The sequence below is a fragment of the Oncorhynchus keta genome, chromosome 19 (assembly GCF_023373465.1).
Source record: "Oncorhynchus keta strain PuntledgeMale-10-30-2019 chromosome 19, Oket_V2, whole genome shotgun sequence".
NCBI lineage: Eukaryota > Metazoa > Chordata > Actinopteri > Salmoniformes > Salmonidae > Oncorhynchus > Oncorhynchus keta.
The window spans coordinates 40,346,621-40,362,178 of record NC_068439.1 but is presented as its reverse complement, the minus strand read 5'-3'; the positions used below and the strand labels follow the sequence as shown (position 1 = coordinate 40,362,178).

The window sequence follows — 15,558 nt, the reverse complement described above, 5'->3', positions numbered from 1 at the left end:
GTGTAGAGGTCCTGGATGACAGTGATGTACTGGGCCGTATGCACTACCCTCTCTAGCGTCTTGTGGTCGGATGCCTAACAGTTGCCATACCAAGCATCGTAGAACCTTTGAGGATCTGAGGGCCTATGCCGAATCTCTTCAGCCTCCTGAGGGGGAAGAGGCATTGTCGTGCCTTCTCCACAACTGTGTTGGTGTGTGTGAACCGTGATAATTCCTTAGTGATGTGGACACTGAGCAACTTGAAGCTCTCGACCCGCTCCACTGCAACCCCTTCGATGTGGATGGGGGTGTTTGCCCCGCCCTCTGTTTCCTGCACCACATTGCCAGGTCACTGACCTTCTCCTTATAGGCAGTCCAGTCGTCGGTGATCAGGCCAACCAACATCATGTCGTCAGCAACTTTGATGATGTTGGAGTCGTGCGCGGCCACGTAGTCGTACTTTGTACGATCAAATTATGAAGCAGAAATGCATTGTCATATCAGAAATAACCTCCTTTCCGCTCATATTGGCATCGTCTGTGCCTTTTCACAACAAGCAGCAGTTGTAAGTCTACAGGAGGAAACACACGAGCTGTTCGTACTTGCAGCATCTTAATTGAGTTGTGTAATCTCACATCTGAATTCTCATAGAAATGTAAACATTGAACATTGAGAAAACAAATGCAGTTTCAAAGCTACAGGACTACAGTCATTTAAAAAAAAAACCGATGCGGTCTCAAGTGGGTCTTTCGACATACCACTTTCTTTGACAAAATGTGAAAATCGGCACAGCATGGATTATGTCCGTTTTTCAAGGCTGCTGTACAGCTTTTCTAAATCGGAATCTGGCTCATGTTGTGCTTTTGAAAAAAAAAATGAGCAACATTTATTGGTTGTCAGTTGATTTCTTCAATGCATGTGTACATACACAATACAGCTATACATGCAAGACAATTATTACATTGAGACTACTGAATTGTCTAGAAATATCAAGATTGAAAAATGTACAAATTGCATTAAAAAAAGCATGGTTATACGTAGAAGACAAGTCTCAATTGTCATACAATTATTACGTTGTCTCCATATGACCGGATGTCAACTGTAAATCACATTAGCCTCTTACATAGATAAATAGCACATTATTTTCTTGGGATATTATGAAAGAAAGATAACTGTTACAAAATGCACAAAGTGAGTTTAATTTAACCCAGAGTTATAGCCCAATAGAGACTTAAGCAACGTATTCAGACCCTCTTCAATAGCTTAACACCCTTCGTATATAACAAGGAAAATTTGAATGAATTACATGGTTGTGCAATCCTTTCAGAGCTCCACTGTGGTACTGACACTATGAGGACATAGAATAGGCTAAAGCCGCTAATCCCCAGGTTTGTCATGGCAATGCTGAACCTGCGCCAGCATCCATACCATTCATTGCAAGTGCTAATGCGGGTCATAGCAGTGTATTATTCTCCTGTTTGGAGTTTGGAGTCCAGGGCAGACCTGTCATATTCTGAGTTCCTACTGAAAGACCCACAGTTGAGTCCCACCATGGTCTCAGGGGTCCGTAAAGCATACACACAATGGCTATGTTAACACGCCTCGGCATGATGACTTTACTTTTCAAACTTGACGGTTGAGAGGTGAGAATTAGGGATTGAAGCTATGTGTGTGTGTGTGTGTGTGTGTGTGTGTGTGTGTGTGTGTGTGTGTGTGTGTGTGCGTGCGTGCGTGCGTGCGTGCGTGCGTGCGTGCGTGTCTTGGTGTGAATGGGAGTAGCTATGCGTTTGATTATATCATAATAATAATAATGGATTGGATTTATATAGTGCCTTTCTACCAACTGAGGTACTCTGAGTGCTTTGCATAGTAAAGCAAATGTGCAAGTAGATGAATTACTTGCACATTCATCTTCTGCACATCTATTACTCCAGTGTTTAATTGCTCAATTGTAATTACTTCACCACTATGGCCTATTTATTGCCTTACATCCCTAATCTTACCTAATTTGCATACACTGTATATAGATTTATTTCTGTTGTGTTATTGACTGTACGTTTGTTTATCCCATGTGTAACTCTGTGTTATTGTTTGTTGTCGCACTGCTTTGCTTTATCTTGGCCAGGTCGCAGTTGGAAATGAGAACTTGTTCTCAACTGGCCTACCTGGTTAAGTAAGGGTGGGGAAATAAGGGGGAAACTCACCTCTTCAGTGTGTGTCACCCACCTGGGTAAACACCCCTATTCTTGTCCACAGAGAGTCAGGACGCCTGTTTAACATCCCATCCGAAAGACCGCACCCTGAGCAGGGCAATGTCCCCTTTACTGCCCTGGGGCATTGGGATTCAATCTTAAGACCAGAGGGAAGAGTGTCCCCTACGGGCCCTCCAACAACACTTTCAGCAGCATCTGGCCTCCCATCCAGGGACCTAACCAGGACCGATTCTGCTTAGCTTCAGAGACAAGCCAGCAGCGGGATGCAAGGTGGTATGCTGAGAGAGGAGGACTGTTCACCTACAATTAAATCCATAAGGGTACTTCAACAAGGCCTACATTACAATGAGCACACAATGTAAGCTCACTTACCAAGATCCTAGAGGCCCCAAAAAATTAAGCGGCTCAATCTCTCACGGATTTCCTTGCAAGGAAGTGCATTTAAAAATGACATAAGAATAGAAGCATACACACTCAACACACCAGAAAGAAAAGACCAGCCGAGAGACAAAGTGGGCGTCTTGTGGATAACCATGGATAACATGTCCCCGGACGAGAGATAGTGACTGACAGACAGACAGACAGACCGACCAACATGTTTAGTCTGCCTCCTAGCCCCTTGGATTAATTCCTGCTGCAGCAGATGAATTGACTGATTCTATAAACAGCCTAACATGGCATATGTCTGGAGGGATGATGTCATCAGGGTGAGCCGGCTCAAAGAGTGACACCCCCAAGCCATTAACTCGAGCGGGCTGCCATTCCTAGTTATCCCCTCCACTCTTGAGACCGAACTCAACACCGGCACTGGGCGCTGTCCTCTGTCAAAGCAGACGGTTCTCCCCTTCTATCCACCCAGATGGCAAAGTTCAGGTCAAGTTTAAAGAAAGGTAAGAAAGTCCCTGCCTGTCAATTTTCACAATGCAGTCTTTTATTGTAATTCTTGATTGAGGCATTAGTTCCTCTCATCGTCATTGGCGGTTTCCAGATGTGGCAATGTCACAGGAGGAATGTAAGGTATGAGCAGTGCTGGAAAAAGTATCAAATTTTTGGACTTGAGTAAAAGTAAAGATACCTTAGTAGAAAATTGCTCAAGTATAAGTGAAAGTCACCCAGTATCAATCAAATGTATTCATGAAGACCTTTTTACATCAGCCTATGTCACAAAGTGCTAAACAGAATCCCAGCCTAAAACCCCAAACAGCAAGCAATGCAGATGTAGAGGCACGGTGGCTAGGAAAAACTCCCTAGAAAGGCAGGAACCTAGGAAGAAACCTAGAGAGGAACCAGGCTCTGAGGGGTGACCAGTCCTCTTCTGGCTGTGCCGGGTGGAAATTATAACAGAACATGGCCAAGATGTTCAAATGTTCATAGATGACCAGCAGGGTCAAATAATAATAATCACAGTGATTGTAGAGGGTGAAACAGGTCAGCACCTCAAGAGTAAATGTCAGTTGGCTTTTCATAGCCGACCATTCAGAGTTAGAGACAGCAGGTGCGGTAGAGAGAGAGAGTCCAAAACAGGAGGTCCGGGACAACGTAGCACGTCAGGGTTCCATAGCCGCAGGCAGAACAGGTTCAACTGGAGCAGCAGCAGGTGGACTGGGGTGGACTGGGAACAGCAAGGAGTCATTAGGCCAGGTAGTCCAGGGCTCAGGTCCTCTGAGAGAAGAGAGAAAAGAGAGAAAGAGAAAGAGAGTTAGAGGGAGCATACTTAAATTTACACAGGACACCGGATAAGACAGGAGAAATACTCCAGATATAACAGACTGATCCTCGCCCTCCGACACAAACTATTGCAGCATAAATACTGGAGGCGGAGACAGGAGGGGTTGGGAGACACTGTGGCCCTGTCCGACGATACCCCCGGACAGGGCCAACCAGGCAGGATATAAGCCCCCACACCACTAGAGGGATATCTTCAAACCACTAACTTATTACCCTGAGACAAGGCCGAGTATAGCCCACAAGGATCTCCCCACGGCACCAACCCGAGGGGGGCACCAACCCGGACAGGAAGATCACGTCAGTGACTCAACCCACTCAAGTGACGCACCCCTCCTAGGGACGACATGGAAGAGCACCAGTAAGCCAGTGACTCAGCCCCCGTAATAGGGTTAGAGGCAGAAAATCCCAGTGGAGAGAGGGGAACCGGCCAGGTGGTTCGTTGCTCCAGTGCCTTTCCGTTCACCTTCATACCCCTGGGCCAGACTACACTCAATCATAGGACCTACTAAAGAGATGAGTCTTCAATAAAGACTTAAAGGTTGAGACAGAGTCTGTGTCTCTCACATGGATAGGCAGACCATTCCATAAAAATGGAGCTCTATAGGAGAAAGCCCCGCCTCCAGCTGTTTGCTTAGAAATTCTAGGGACAATTAGGAGGCCTGCATCTTGTGATCGTAGCATACGTGTAGGTATGTACGGCAGGACCAAATTGGAAAGATAGGTAGGTTTTGTAGGTTAACAGTAAAATCTTGAAACGAGCCCAAGCCTTAACAGGAAGCCAGTGTAGGGAGGCTAGCACTGGAGTAATATGATCAAATGTTTTGGTTGTAGTCAAGATTCAAGCAGCCGTGTTTTGCACTAACTGACTTTTATTTAGTGCTTTATCTGGGTAGCCGGAAAGTAGAGCATTGCAGTAGTCTAATCTAGAAGTGACAATAGAATGGAGTAAAAGTCTAAAAGTATTTGGTTTTAAATATACTTCAGTATCAAAATAAAATGTAATTGCTCAAATTTAAAGTAAAAGTAAAATTATAAATAATTTCATATTCCTTATATAAAGCAAACCTTTTCTAGTTTTTAAAAAATTACAGATTGCAAGTGCCATTCTCCAACACTCAAACATAATTTACAAATGAAGCATGAGTTTAGTGAGTCTGCCAGATCAGAGGCAGTAGGGATGCCCAGAGATGTTCTCTTGATAAGTATGTAAATTAGACCATTTTCCTGTTGTGCTATGCATTCAAAATGTAACGTGTACTTTGGGTGTCAGGGAAAATGTATGGAGTAAAAAGTACATCGTTTTCTTTAGAAATGTAGTGAAGCAAAAATGAAAGTTCTCACCTCCTGGGTACTTGCCCCTACAGTTAACCAGTTTAGCATTGTAGCTAAAGCAAGCAAAACGTTTGAGTAGTCATTCATCTTCAGGGCCAACAAGTTACGAAAGCCTACAGCATTTTGCATGCTCATGCTAACATGCCAATTCAACTATACTTCTTGCTTGTTACAGCACCTGAACACAGAACACCTTCAACAATCTGCAATGTGCTCTGTGCACTCACAATACAGAGCAAGTACCTACTGTAGCACACTAAAGCACATATCTGAATACTTCAACTTTTTCAGCATTCATAGGACTCTTTTACAAATCCATTTGATCAGGTCTGTCACATAGAATTACCTTATGCAATCAACAGGTTGCCTGACCCTGCGCGCCAACGAACGCGTGAACAAAGAACGTGATCTTCGCTGCTTGTTTGCGAGGCAAGCGGAATTTGGCGCAATTTAGAGATATCTGTCACGTCATACAGACAGCTACCCTTTCCTTTGCTCCATAATCTGAAAAACAGAGTTAACACTAAACGACGTGTGCCTGCAGGTCTGCTTTGGTCGGAGAAAGTTCAAGGTCCTTCGCTGAAGTGTGTACAATCACTGCATTTCCAGGGTGATTGGCTTTCCAGATCAAACTTGTTTAGATCCCCTATGGGCCATTAGCTTCTGTACTCGAATGAATCTGGCGTGTACTTAAACAAGTGGTCAATGCTGCTATGCTGTTATCTCGGCAAGCAGAGGGAGGAGAGACCCTTCAGAAGTGTTTACGGAAGATTAGAATCACACTCCTCCATTCTCCCTAACAAGGCACATAATATCCCCCTAAAGTTTACTTCCATTTCCACACACTGGGCGAAAACCAGTTGAATCATCATTGTTTCCGTGTCATTTAACCCAAAAATGCAATGTGATGACGTTGAAGCAATGTGGAAAACTGATTGGATTTGCAAAAAGTCACCAAGGTAAGGGAATGTCATGTTTTTTTTTGACCCAACTTTGAACCTAAATCCAATGACAGGGAGACATTTTTGGTTGATTTCACATTGACAACTTATCCAAATGTAAATCAAAACTAAACGCTGAACTGACGTCTGTGCTCAGTGGCCTAAACTAACGCAGACCTATCAAATACACTGGCCATAAAGATGGATTAGAAGATCTCTAAAAAATTACACTCTAATAGTCTCGGTTTGCGTGAAGAGGACCCCAACCCCATACCTCTGCATTGAGTTTAACGTCCCATGTAAGATCTATTGCTCTCTCTCATTAAATGGGGGTAACATTTTGGCTAAGATTCTACTGTAGTAGTGGACTGCATGCACGAAGTGCAACTGACATCTGCTGAAAGCTGAAACCAGTTGATGTCAACAGACTTACTTTGCCTGTAAATTTGTTGTCGTTGATCTAACAAAGAAATCCTAATCGTAGCCGCCTCATTGTAGGATTTCATTCAGTGCCCCTTCAACGTCAATTATTTCCCTTTGAATAAATACCTCATCCACTTCATCAATACAATGCGTTTCGTCTGTGCGAGTGTCTACGTAGCCCACTATTCTTCGTTCCTGGTGTTTGTCAGCCTTCCACAACACTGTCAAACCTGCAACCCGATCCACTATGGGGAAAAGATAGCAATGCATCAGTAATTAGCCCCAACTCATTTAGCTGGCTACCTGGACCACTGTTTGACACGAGTCATGATGTATGTGACCCCAAAGTCACTGACAGGAAGCTTTTTTGTCATCGTCAGCATTGGCCCGATGACGTACATCAGACAGACGTAGCAAGCCCAGCTATCTTTCTACTTACTCTTCTAATTTCCCCATTGGCCAGCCCTGTTTGCACTCTTAATCTCGAATGCAGCCAGCATGCTGCCATTTGTCATGTTGTATTTTCATCTGCGGTAATGGGACTGGTCGCTCTAACATGGGAAAAGAGCATGACATCATCGCACGGTTACTTTCTGGACTCACGTTGCCTGTGGAATCAACAACACATATCAAGTCAAAGTGTGTGTGTGTGTGTGTGTGTGTGTGTGTGTGTGTGTGTGTGTGTGTGTGTGTGTGTGTGTGTGTGTGTGTGTGTGTGTGTGTGTGTGTGTGTGTGTGTGTGTGTGTGTGTGTGTGTGTGTGTGTGTGTGTGTGTGTGTGTGTGTGTGAGTGAGTGTGGATGAGATCACCCACGTGAGAGCAATAAATGTATTCACCTATGGTACTTTGTCTTTCGTCTATTCCATCATTATCCAACCGTTCCTGACTCAAATGTAGTTGCCTATCAGGTTCACTTACTGGGATGTAAAAGCACCAAAGTGGTGCTGAAACATGGAAGTCCCACGCAATTAGCCACGGATAGAGTTCGTGTGTGTGTTCATCCTCTTCTAGTTAACCCTTGCCTTGGTTTTCTTGACAGTGCTGGCCTGTGTTTTCATGACACACAGGAGGATACATCAACCCCCTGAGATGAATGGGGATAGGGATGGGTACATTTCAGGTTTACTTGCAGTACACTTCCCTTCTCTGGCTCCCAACGCATGAAGTATGGAAGTAGAGAATCTGATAAGGCCTAAACAGGGCAGAGTCTGTTTCTCTGTCTGCCTATCCGCTCCAGCCATCGCCTGTTGGGGGGCTGTTTGCAGATATCATGAGGTATGATGCAGCCAACACCAGACAGAGCAGGGTTTTGTTGATTCTGTCACCATGGTAGTATTTTAATGGAGGGAATGGGAGTCCAATAATGTTCACAATGTAAACAATGTAAAAAAGGAAAGGCTCTTTTTCAGGACCCTGTCTTTCAAAGATAATTAGTTATAATCCAAATAACTTCACAGATCTTCATTGTAAAGGGTTTGAACACTGTTTCCCATGCTTGTTCAATGAACCATAAACAATTCATGAACATGCACCTGGGGAATGGTCCTTAAGACACTAACAGCGTACAGATGGTAGGCAATTAAGGTCACAGTTCTGAAAACTTAGGCCACTAAAGAGGCCTTTCTACTGGCTCTGAAAAACACCAAAAGATAGATGCCCAGGGTTCCTGCCCATCTGTGTGAACGTGCCTTAGGCATGCTGCAAGGAGGCAAGAGGACTGCAGATGTGGCCCGTGCAATAAATTGCAATGTCCGTACTGTAAGACACCTAAGACAGTGCTACAGGGAGACAGGATGGACAGCTGATGTCCTCGCAGTGGCAGACCGCGTGTAACAACACCTGCACAGGATTGGTACATCCGAACATTACTCCCGCGGGACAGGTACAGGATGGCAACAACACCTACCCGAGTTATACCAGGAAAGCACAATCCCTCCATCAGTGCTCAGACTGTCCACAATAGGCTGAGAGAGGCTGGACTAAGGGCTTGAAGGCCTGTTGTAAGGCAGGTCCTCACCAGACATCACCATCAACAACGTCGCCTATGGGCACAAACCCACCGTCGCTGGACCAGACAAGAATGGCAAAAAAGTGCTCTTCACTGACGAGTCGCAGTTTTGTCTCACCGGGGGTGATGGTCCGATTCACGTTTATCATCGAAGGAATGAGCGTTACACTGAGGCCTGTACTCTGGAGCGGAATCGATTTGGAGGTGGAGGGTCTGATGTGGTCTGGGGCGGTGTGTCACAGCATCATTGGACTGAGCTTGTTGTCATTGCAGGCAATCTCACCGCTGTGCGTTACAGGGAAGGCATCCTCCTCCTTCATGTGGTATCCTTCCTGCAGGCTCATCCAGCAATGCCACCAGCCATACTGCTCGTTTTGTGCATGATTTCCTGCAAGACAGGAATGTCAGTGTTCTGCATATGAGCCCGGATCTCAATCCCATTGAGCACATCTGGGACCTGTTGGATCAGAGGGTGAGAGCTAGGGCCGTTCCCCCCAGAAATGTCGGAACTTGCAGGTGCCTTGGGGGAAGAGTGGAGTAACATCTCACAGCCAGAACTCACAAATCTGGTGCAGTCCACGAGGAGGAGATGTACTGCAGTACTTATTGCAGCTGGTGGCCACACCAGATACTGACTGTTACTTTTGATTTTGACCCCCCCTTTGTTCAAGGACACATCATTTCATTTCTGTTAGTCACATGTGTGTGGAACTTGTTCAGTTTATGTCTCGGTTGTTGAGTCTTGTTATGTTCATACAAATATTTACACATGTTAAGTTTGCTGAAAATAAACGCAGTTGACAGTGAGAGGACATTTCTTTTTATTTTATTGTCAGGAAACGTACAATATGAGGACTCATGTACAACAGATGAATCTTACTTGTGATTGATGTAACAACTATCCAGGTCACGTTGCTGTAGATCTGTTTGGCTCTGATGAAAACATATCTTCTACTTTGATAGATAATGTACTTCTTGTAGCAAAGCCAAAGAAGACGTTCATTCATAATTCATTCTATTAACACTATGTAAGATGTTCCAGCCTTGTTTGCTCATGTGATTAAATGTTTCTATGAAATCCATCTTCTGGAGTATTTATGTTGTTGTTCATCAATTATACCTTTATTTGAAATGCCGCGAGTCAAAGCCTGTCATTTATGATAATATAGTTCACATCTGTGCACATGTCTCATGTCTTGTTTAACAAAACGACATGCAAGAGGAAAAAAATGGGGACATTTAGACAATTTTACATAAACACAAAAATAGCAGTAAATCAATCCCTTTTCACTAGTGAACTAAAACATTGCCTGTGTATGAAACAAAGGCCAACACACCTGTGGAGGAACTTGTAATCCAGCTAGATAAATGCCCACCACAACCTACTGTTTTATATCATGTTTTATGGACTGGAAATGTAAATATTTGCTCTCTGGACAAAATGGCAACTGACATGTATGGCAACCAAGTCCCATGTGACCCATAAAATTAAAGCCAGCCCCTTTCATGTTTTCAGACACAAACAGTGGGATGATGAATCCTGTATCCATTTACAGTTGACTTACTTTACAAAGCCTCAGTAGTATTGAGTCACCCCCACCTGCTTTTGAATGGCTCACTGTAGAAACATTGAAATTCTGAAGCAATAGTCCAGAAATGAGGGTAATGGAATGTTTTCTGTGGTAAATTAGAGAGAAATACAGGCACATATCTGGTAATACAATGCAAATGAATATATAGGTAAAGTGGAACTCATTGTTATAATATAATATTTAGTTGCTTACACAATAAAGGTGGAAAACGTATTGGGCTTGGCTCACATCCACTCACTCTCACATGCTAAAATAAAGAAACCCTTTGCTCTATTGGTATACATTTGGCTATGAGATGCACAAATGACTTATTCATTAGATTTTCATGACATTTTTTTACAAACGATTTCATAACATGTACATTTATTAACTACCAAGATGTCCTCACCACAATAGTCCTATTTCTCTCCCTGTATCTAGATCTAAATCCAGAGTAGCACCTGCGGAGACTATGGCCCTCCACTCTCCTATTCCCCCTGCCCGGATATTTTCCATCCATTGGCACCAGACCTGCGAATTCCTGTGTGATATTAGAGATAGCTACTGGTCTAAGAATAGTACCCAGTTAGATAGCCATGTACAGGGGGACAGGTGGAGTAGGCCCTAAAAGGCTGACTGGCTGGCACGTTGGATCGTTTCAATGGCATGCCTTTATTTGATGCCTACTGCAGAAAATGATTAGTGTCACACTGTTATGTCAGGAGACTCCATCTACACCTGTGTGTGTGTGTGTGTGTGTGTGTGTGTGTGTGTGTGTGTGTGTGTGTGTGTGTGTGTGTGTGTGTGTGTGTGTGTGTGTGTGTGTGTGTGTGTGTGTGTGTGTGTGTGTGTGTGTGTGTGTGTGTGTGTGTGTGTGTGTTTTTTGTCAGTTGATGTAACATTGAACCAATCTACCCAGGTAACCCTACAAACGTGCCCCGGTCAATGTGAGCTATCATGGACACTTCCTCGATCTGTTTTGACATCTCCTCCTCGTCTCTTCAATTCGATTGTGCATTCTTGCAGTTAACTCGGAGTGATTTGATTATATCACTTTCGTTCTCACATTCTCTTCACCAGATCGATGACCCGCCCTGAGAAAATAAATGGTTTTAGCTCTAGTGTTTTTTTGCCAAATAAGCCACAAATCTGAAGCCACAGTGTAATAATGGAGACAAACCCTCACTCTGAACCTCAAGCTGCTCGAAGCCCACTTGAACTGGATCTGTACAAGCAAAAGCTGATCTGCCTCGAAAAGGACATGTACTTCTCAGAAAAGCACACAGAAAGTGTAAAAGCAACCCAAGATTAGCAACATTAAAGAAACATTCAATTGCTGAGATAAATTGGGCTCAGCAGAATCCAAATGAAGCTCTCTTGCACCGAATGATCTTCTTGTACGCATGTGAAGTGGTGGCCACCTATTGAAGCTCTGATAGTACAACACTGATATAGTCTGAGAACCTCTGCCAAGCATGGGACTATGCCAAACTGTGATGTTTTCAAATGCATTTAGGAGAGATATGGCATGAGCTTATTCTATGATAAGACCTCCATGAAAAAAAAAGCCTAGATACGGTATGACCACATCTCTACGTGTACTCCTAAATCTCTTTGCCAAGAAGCCAAAGTCATTATTTTTTATCTCTTGTTGCGAGGTTAAGTTTAGGCTTCTTTAAGATTGTGTGCGGGTTGTGTAATGTCAAAGCAATATAAATAAATGCTGTAACACACTGCTGACAGCAGCACTCCCTTAGGTTGACAAGACTTTCTGATTATGGGAGACTTTTATGGGACCCCAACTAAAAATGATGAGAAGAAGATGGGGGACATGGAGCCCAAGTGTACCATAAGTCCAGTATTTCCACATAGGGAAGTCTGAGCTGCTTTCTCTTAGTCCCCGAATATGAAAAGGGTCTGTAAAGGATCATTGTGTCATGGTTGGCGACGCGTGCCTCGCTGATCTGCAACACAATGAGGTGACAGAGTTTAGCGAGGACCTTAAACACTTTTCTGATGTAGCTCTATATTACACAGGAAAATAATAAAACAGTCAGCTCGACGTGTCTTCAGCCAACAGCAAGTTATCCTCCGTTTTGATATGAGGGGGGGGGGGATCACCTGTCAGGAACACTGACCGTGGTACAAACCAGACCCACTATCCTCCGCCACACTTTTCTTTACGATGTGAAGTAACTTTAGTACGTGGAAAAAAAGGCCATTTCGGGGTGTTAGATTCTTCACATACTATCTAAAAATGAATACCCTAATTTCACCATCGACGCACATTTATTATTGACTTTGATCTATGTCATTTCTGTTTACGTGGTTGCTAATTTGCACTCATCAATTTCATGTCAAGTCTTTAGGGTGGAAAGTGGAGGACAAGAATAAGCTTGGTCACGCTAAGTATATGTTTACTGTGAGACTGTCACATCAAATAAAACCAGAAGTGGTCCAATGGTTTACATCACGTCACTTTGTTGTGTGGGTCAGGAGGCCAACGATAAACACAATCAATGGAGCTCCCTCTCTCTCCGTGCCTCAGGATAGGCGTGTGCGGGCTTCAGTGGTTCTTTGAGTGTATGTCTATGTACTTGTCATGCACTGAAGTCACTATTAGCTCGTAGAAAAATACTAGAACTAAATTCCATAAAGGGGAGCCGAAAGCACCAGCACATGGTGTGCAACCTTTCTGACCCAGAGTTTGACCAGCTTGCTGACTGTGGTGGTTCTGTTTGTTGATCCTAGTTTTTTAACAGTTTACAGAACTGGGGACCGGTCATGCAGTGTCGTTTCCCCGTTTTCACAGATGGGCAGACGGCGGGCACGGCTAGCGCACATTCTCTGCTCGTTCAACCGTGTCTGAGTGACAGCCACCCGACGCTCTGTACTGAGTGAAGCCCATGTGTACTTAACATGGAAAACATTTGACAAAGCCAGAAGTGTGGATTCCAACAATATGCTCTTTATGAGTAATTACCCTGGGTTGTTGTAATCAGTCTGTTACAATGATCTTATAAATGAAGACAGCTATCCAATAATAACATTCAGTAGCATGTTACAACTGGCATTTTATTCCCATGTGAAGTCAAATTCAAGATCCTGTTTAGGTGAAGTGGTAAAGCAGTAGGCAGCATATGGTTGTGTGGATTTGTGAATACTGACGATGGAGGTGAGTTGTGGTAATAAGTAAGTCCAAAAACGTTCCGAGCAGACCATTTCAATTCACTGTGTACTTTCATCGTGACTTTATCAGACTTCCTTATCAAAGACGTGATTAGAAGCCAGCAAACTTGATGTGAAATACGTCAATCGGTTTCAGATGGAAATAATATGATTGAGAGGAAAATATTAGAAATGCAGCCAGAGACTGAGTGTGATTTTGTGGACAATGTTTCTGCATTTTTTTTCTTGTTCAAGGCTTTGACATGCCGTACCTCAGGTTGTGGGCAAGCAAACAAATTATGATAAATAAAGTGAACAGCAAGGATTTCATAGTCAGCCAAAACCAGAATCTGGCCATGTGTGTTACCGTCACAAACATATGTCTCCATGTCGGCAATGGTCTTCTCCTAGGTGTAAAGGTGGTGTTGTGGTGCCTTTGAAGGAAATGTAAACGGTGTATTGAAACTTTTACTAAAATACATTGTTGCCATGGAACATGACTTACCATAATGGAACATGGCAGCCATTTTGTTTTCAATAACCACACAACCGTCTGGGGTGTCAATGTTCTGAAAACAGTTGATACAATAACTGCAACAAGGGGTAATCTTAAACCTCCAACTTCCTTGTTTGTTTTTGAGTAGCAATGGAAGTTGCTGTGCTGAAAGTTATGGCCTTTGGAGCCACAGGTAATGCCTCCCAAAATACAATGTTCATAAAAGGGTTGAAAGGTCGTTACTACAAAGTTTTTCATTTCATCACTTCCAAGCTTGAGTTGGGTTTAAAAACACATAGATATATTCGATGTGAAGGTAACACTCCAATTCTCCTGGAATGTCAAAAATGATACTGAAGGTCCATGGCTCGTGAGGCAAGGGGCCAGCATTGAGAAGGTCGAAGGTAATGTTGAAGCTCACTCTGTGCCAAGTTTGTGTTAAAATAAAACCCTGTTACAAACAATATGAACCAAGAACATTTTGTGAACCCATCACAAGCTGTTGAAAATATTATATTTGATGAAACATTGTGCAGAAGCGTGTGGTTTACTGATCTAGGTCCATATCTTAATTTCAATCATTAATTATCCAACCACACAGCACAAGACAAGTCTTTCAGAAGATGCGATCGTGCCAGAGGTACTATTTTGTGTCAGATATACTTTTTCATGCCAAAGAGATACTATTGCCCTATTTGAATATAATGAACAGCAGATGTGCGCAAAACGAAAACTTGTATATCATCTATAGCTTGTCTATAACATCCCACCATATTGAGCATTTCATACTCCGTTGGACACTCGCCAGCCTTTCAACACTTCATCCAACTCCTGATGCTCTTAACATGCTAGCTCTTTTTTCTTCCTGTCCTGCCATGGTGAGGGAGAGTGGGAGAGGTCTTGTGCTAAGCACCTTCATATGCTGTGAGCCCGTTGCCAAGTTAGCTCTCAACACATGGAGAACGGCCCAGAACGATGAGCTCCTCTGGACCAGAGTCCGGGTTCGTCTGTCACTGCCACTTTCCCCGTTAGCCCTGAAGAGGAGGACAATGGGTGAAGGCAAGAGTCACACCTGACTGTATGAGAGAGTGGCTCCACCGAGGTCCCCATATGACATGTGCTGAACTCAGCAGGCGGCGTGACAGGTAGGCGGGTCGACAGACTCTGAGAATAAGCTGACACTTTCTTTGGCCACATAAGGGACATCACAGGAGATGATAAATCAACCGTATTTTTACCCTCGTCCTTCCCGCCATAGTGATATGTTCTTGATTACAGTATTAAAGTGCTCTTGAGGGGATTACAACACTAAATAGACATAAATCCAGGTCAGAAACAAACTGTCAGCGCTATCTAAAAGGGTCTAAATGGCCGACTCAAACCCTACGCGTAGCTTCGGAGGAATTCGGCATCTTGCTCGCCCAGGAGGGGCCTGACGTGGAGACGTACAGTGTGGTTCGAAATTATTTTTTACTTGTAAATATTACTTGTTAAAAAAAAAATCTCTTTCTCTGAGCTATTTTATTAGTATTTCATAATATAATTTCCCCATTTATTTGAGTATACAATATAGCTCAGTATTTTAATTATTTATTTTATACAGTCGTTATTACTTATCTTTATCGAGGCTGTCAATAATTTAGGCTTCTACTTTGTTGTCTGATCACTAAATTTGGCATTTGACCATTGTATTGAGAAC

The 15,558-nt window shown here is 43.4% G+C and overlaps 1 long non-coding RNA gene across 1 annotated transcript in view; it reads left to right on the top strand.

Annotated features, from left to right (window-relative positions):
- The first annotated feature begins 14,767 nt into the window (after positions 1 to 14,767).
- Positions 14,768 to 15,558, top strand: part of LOC118398281 (uncharacterized) — a 63,989-nt gene continuing 63,198 nt past the window's right edge. The window contains exon 1 of the long non-coding RNA XR_004828593.2: positions 14,768 to 15,004. This is a non-coding gene — a long non-coding RNA (uncharacterized LOC118398281). The remainder of the gene's footprint in view (positions 15,005 to 15,558) is intronic.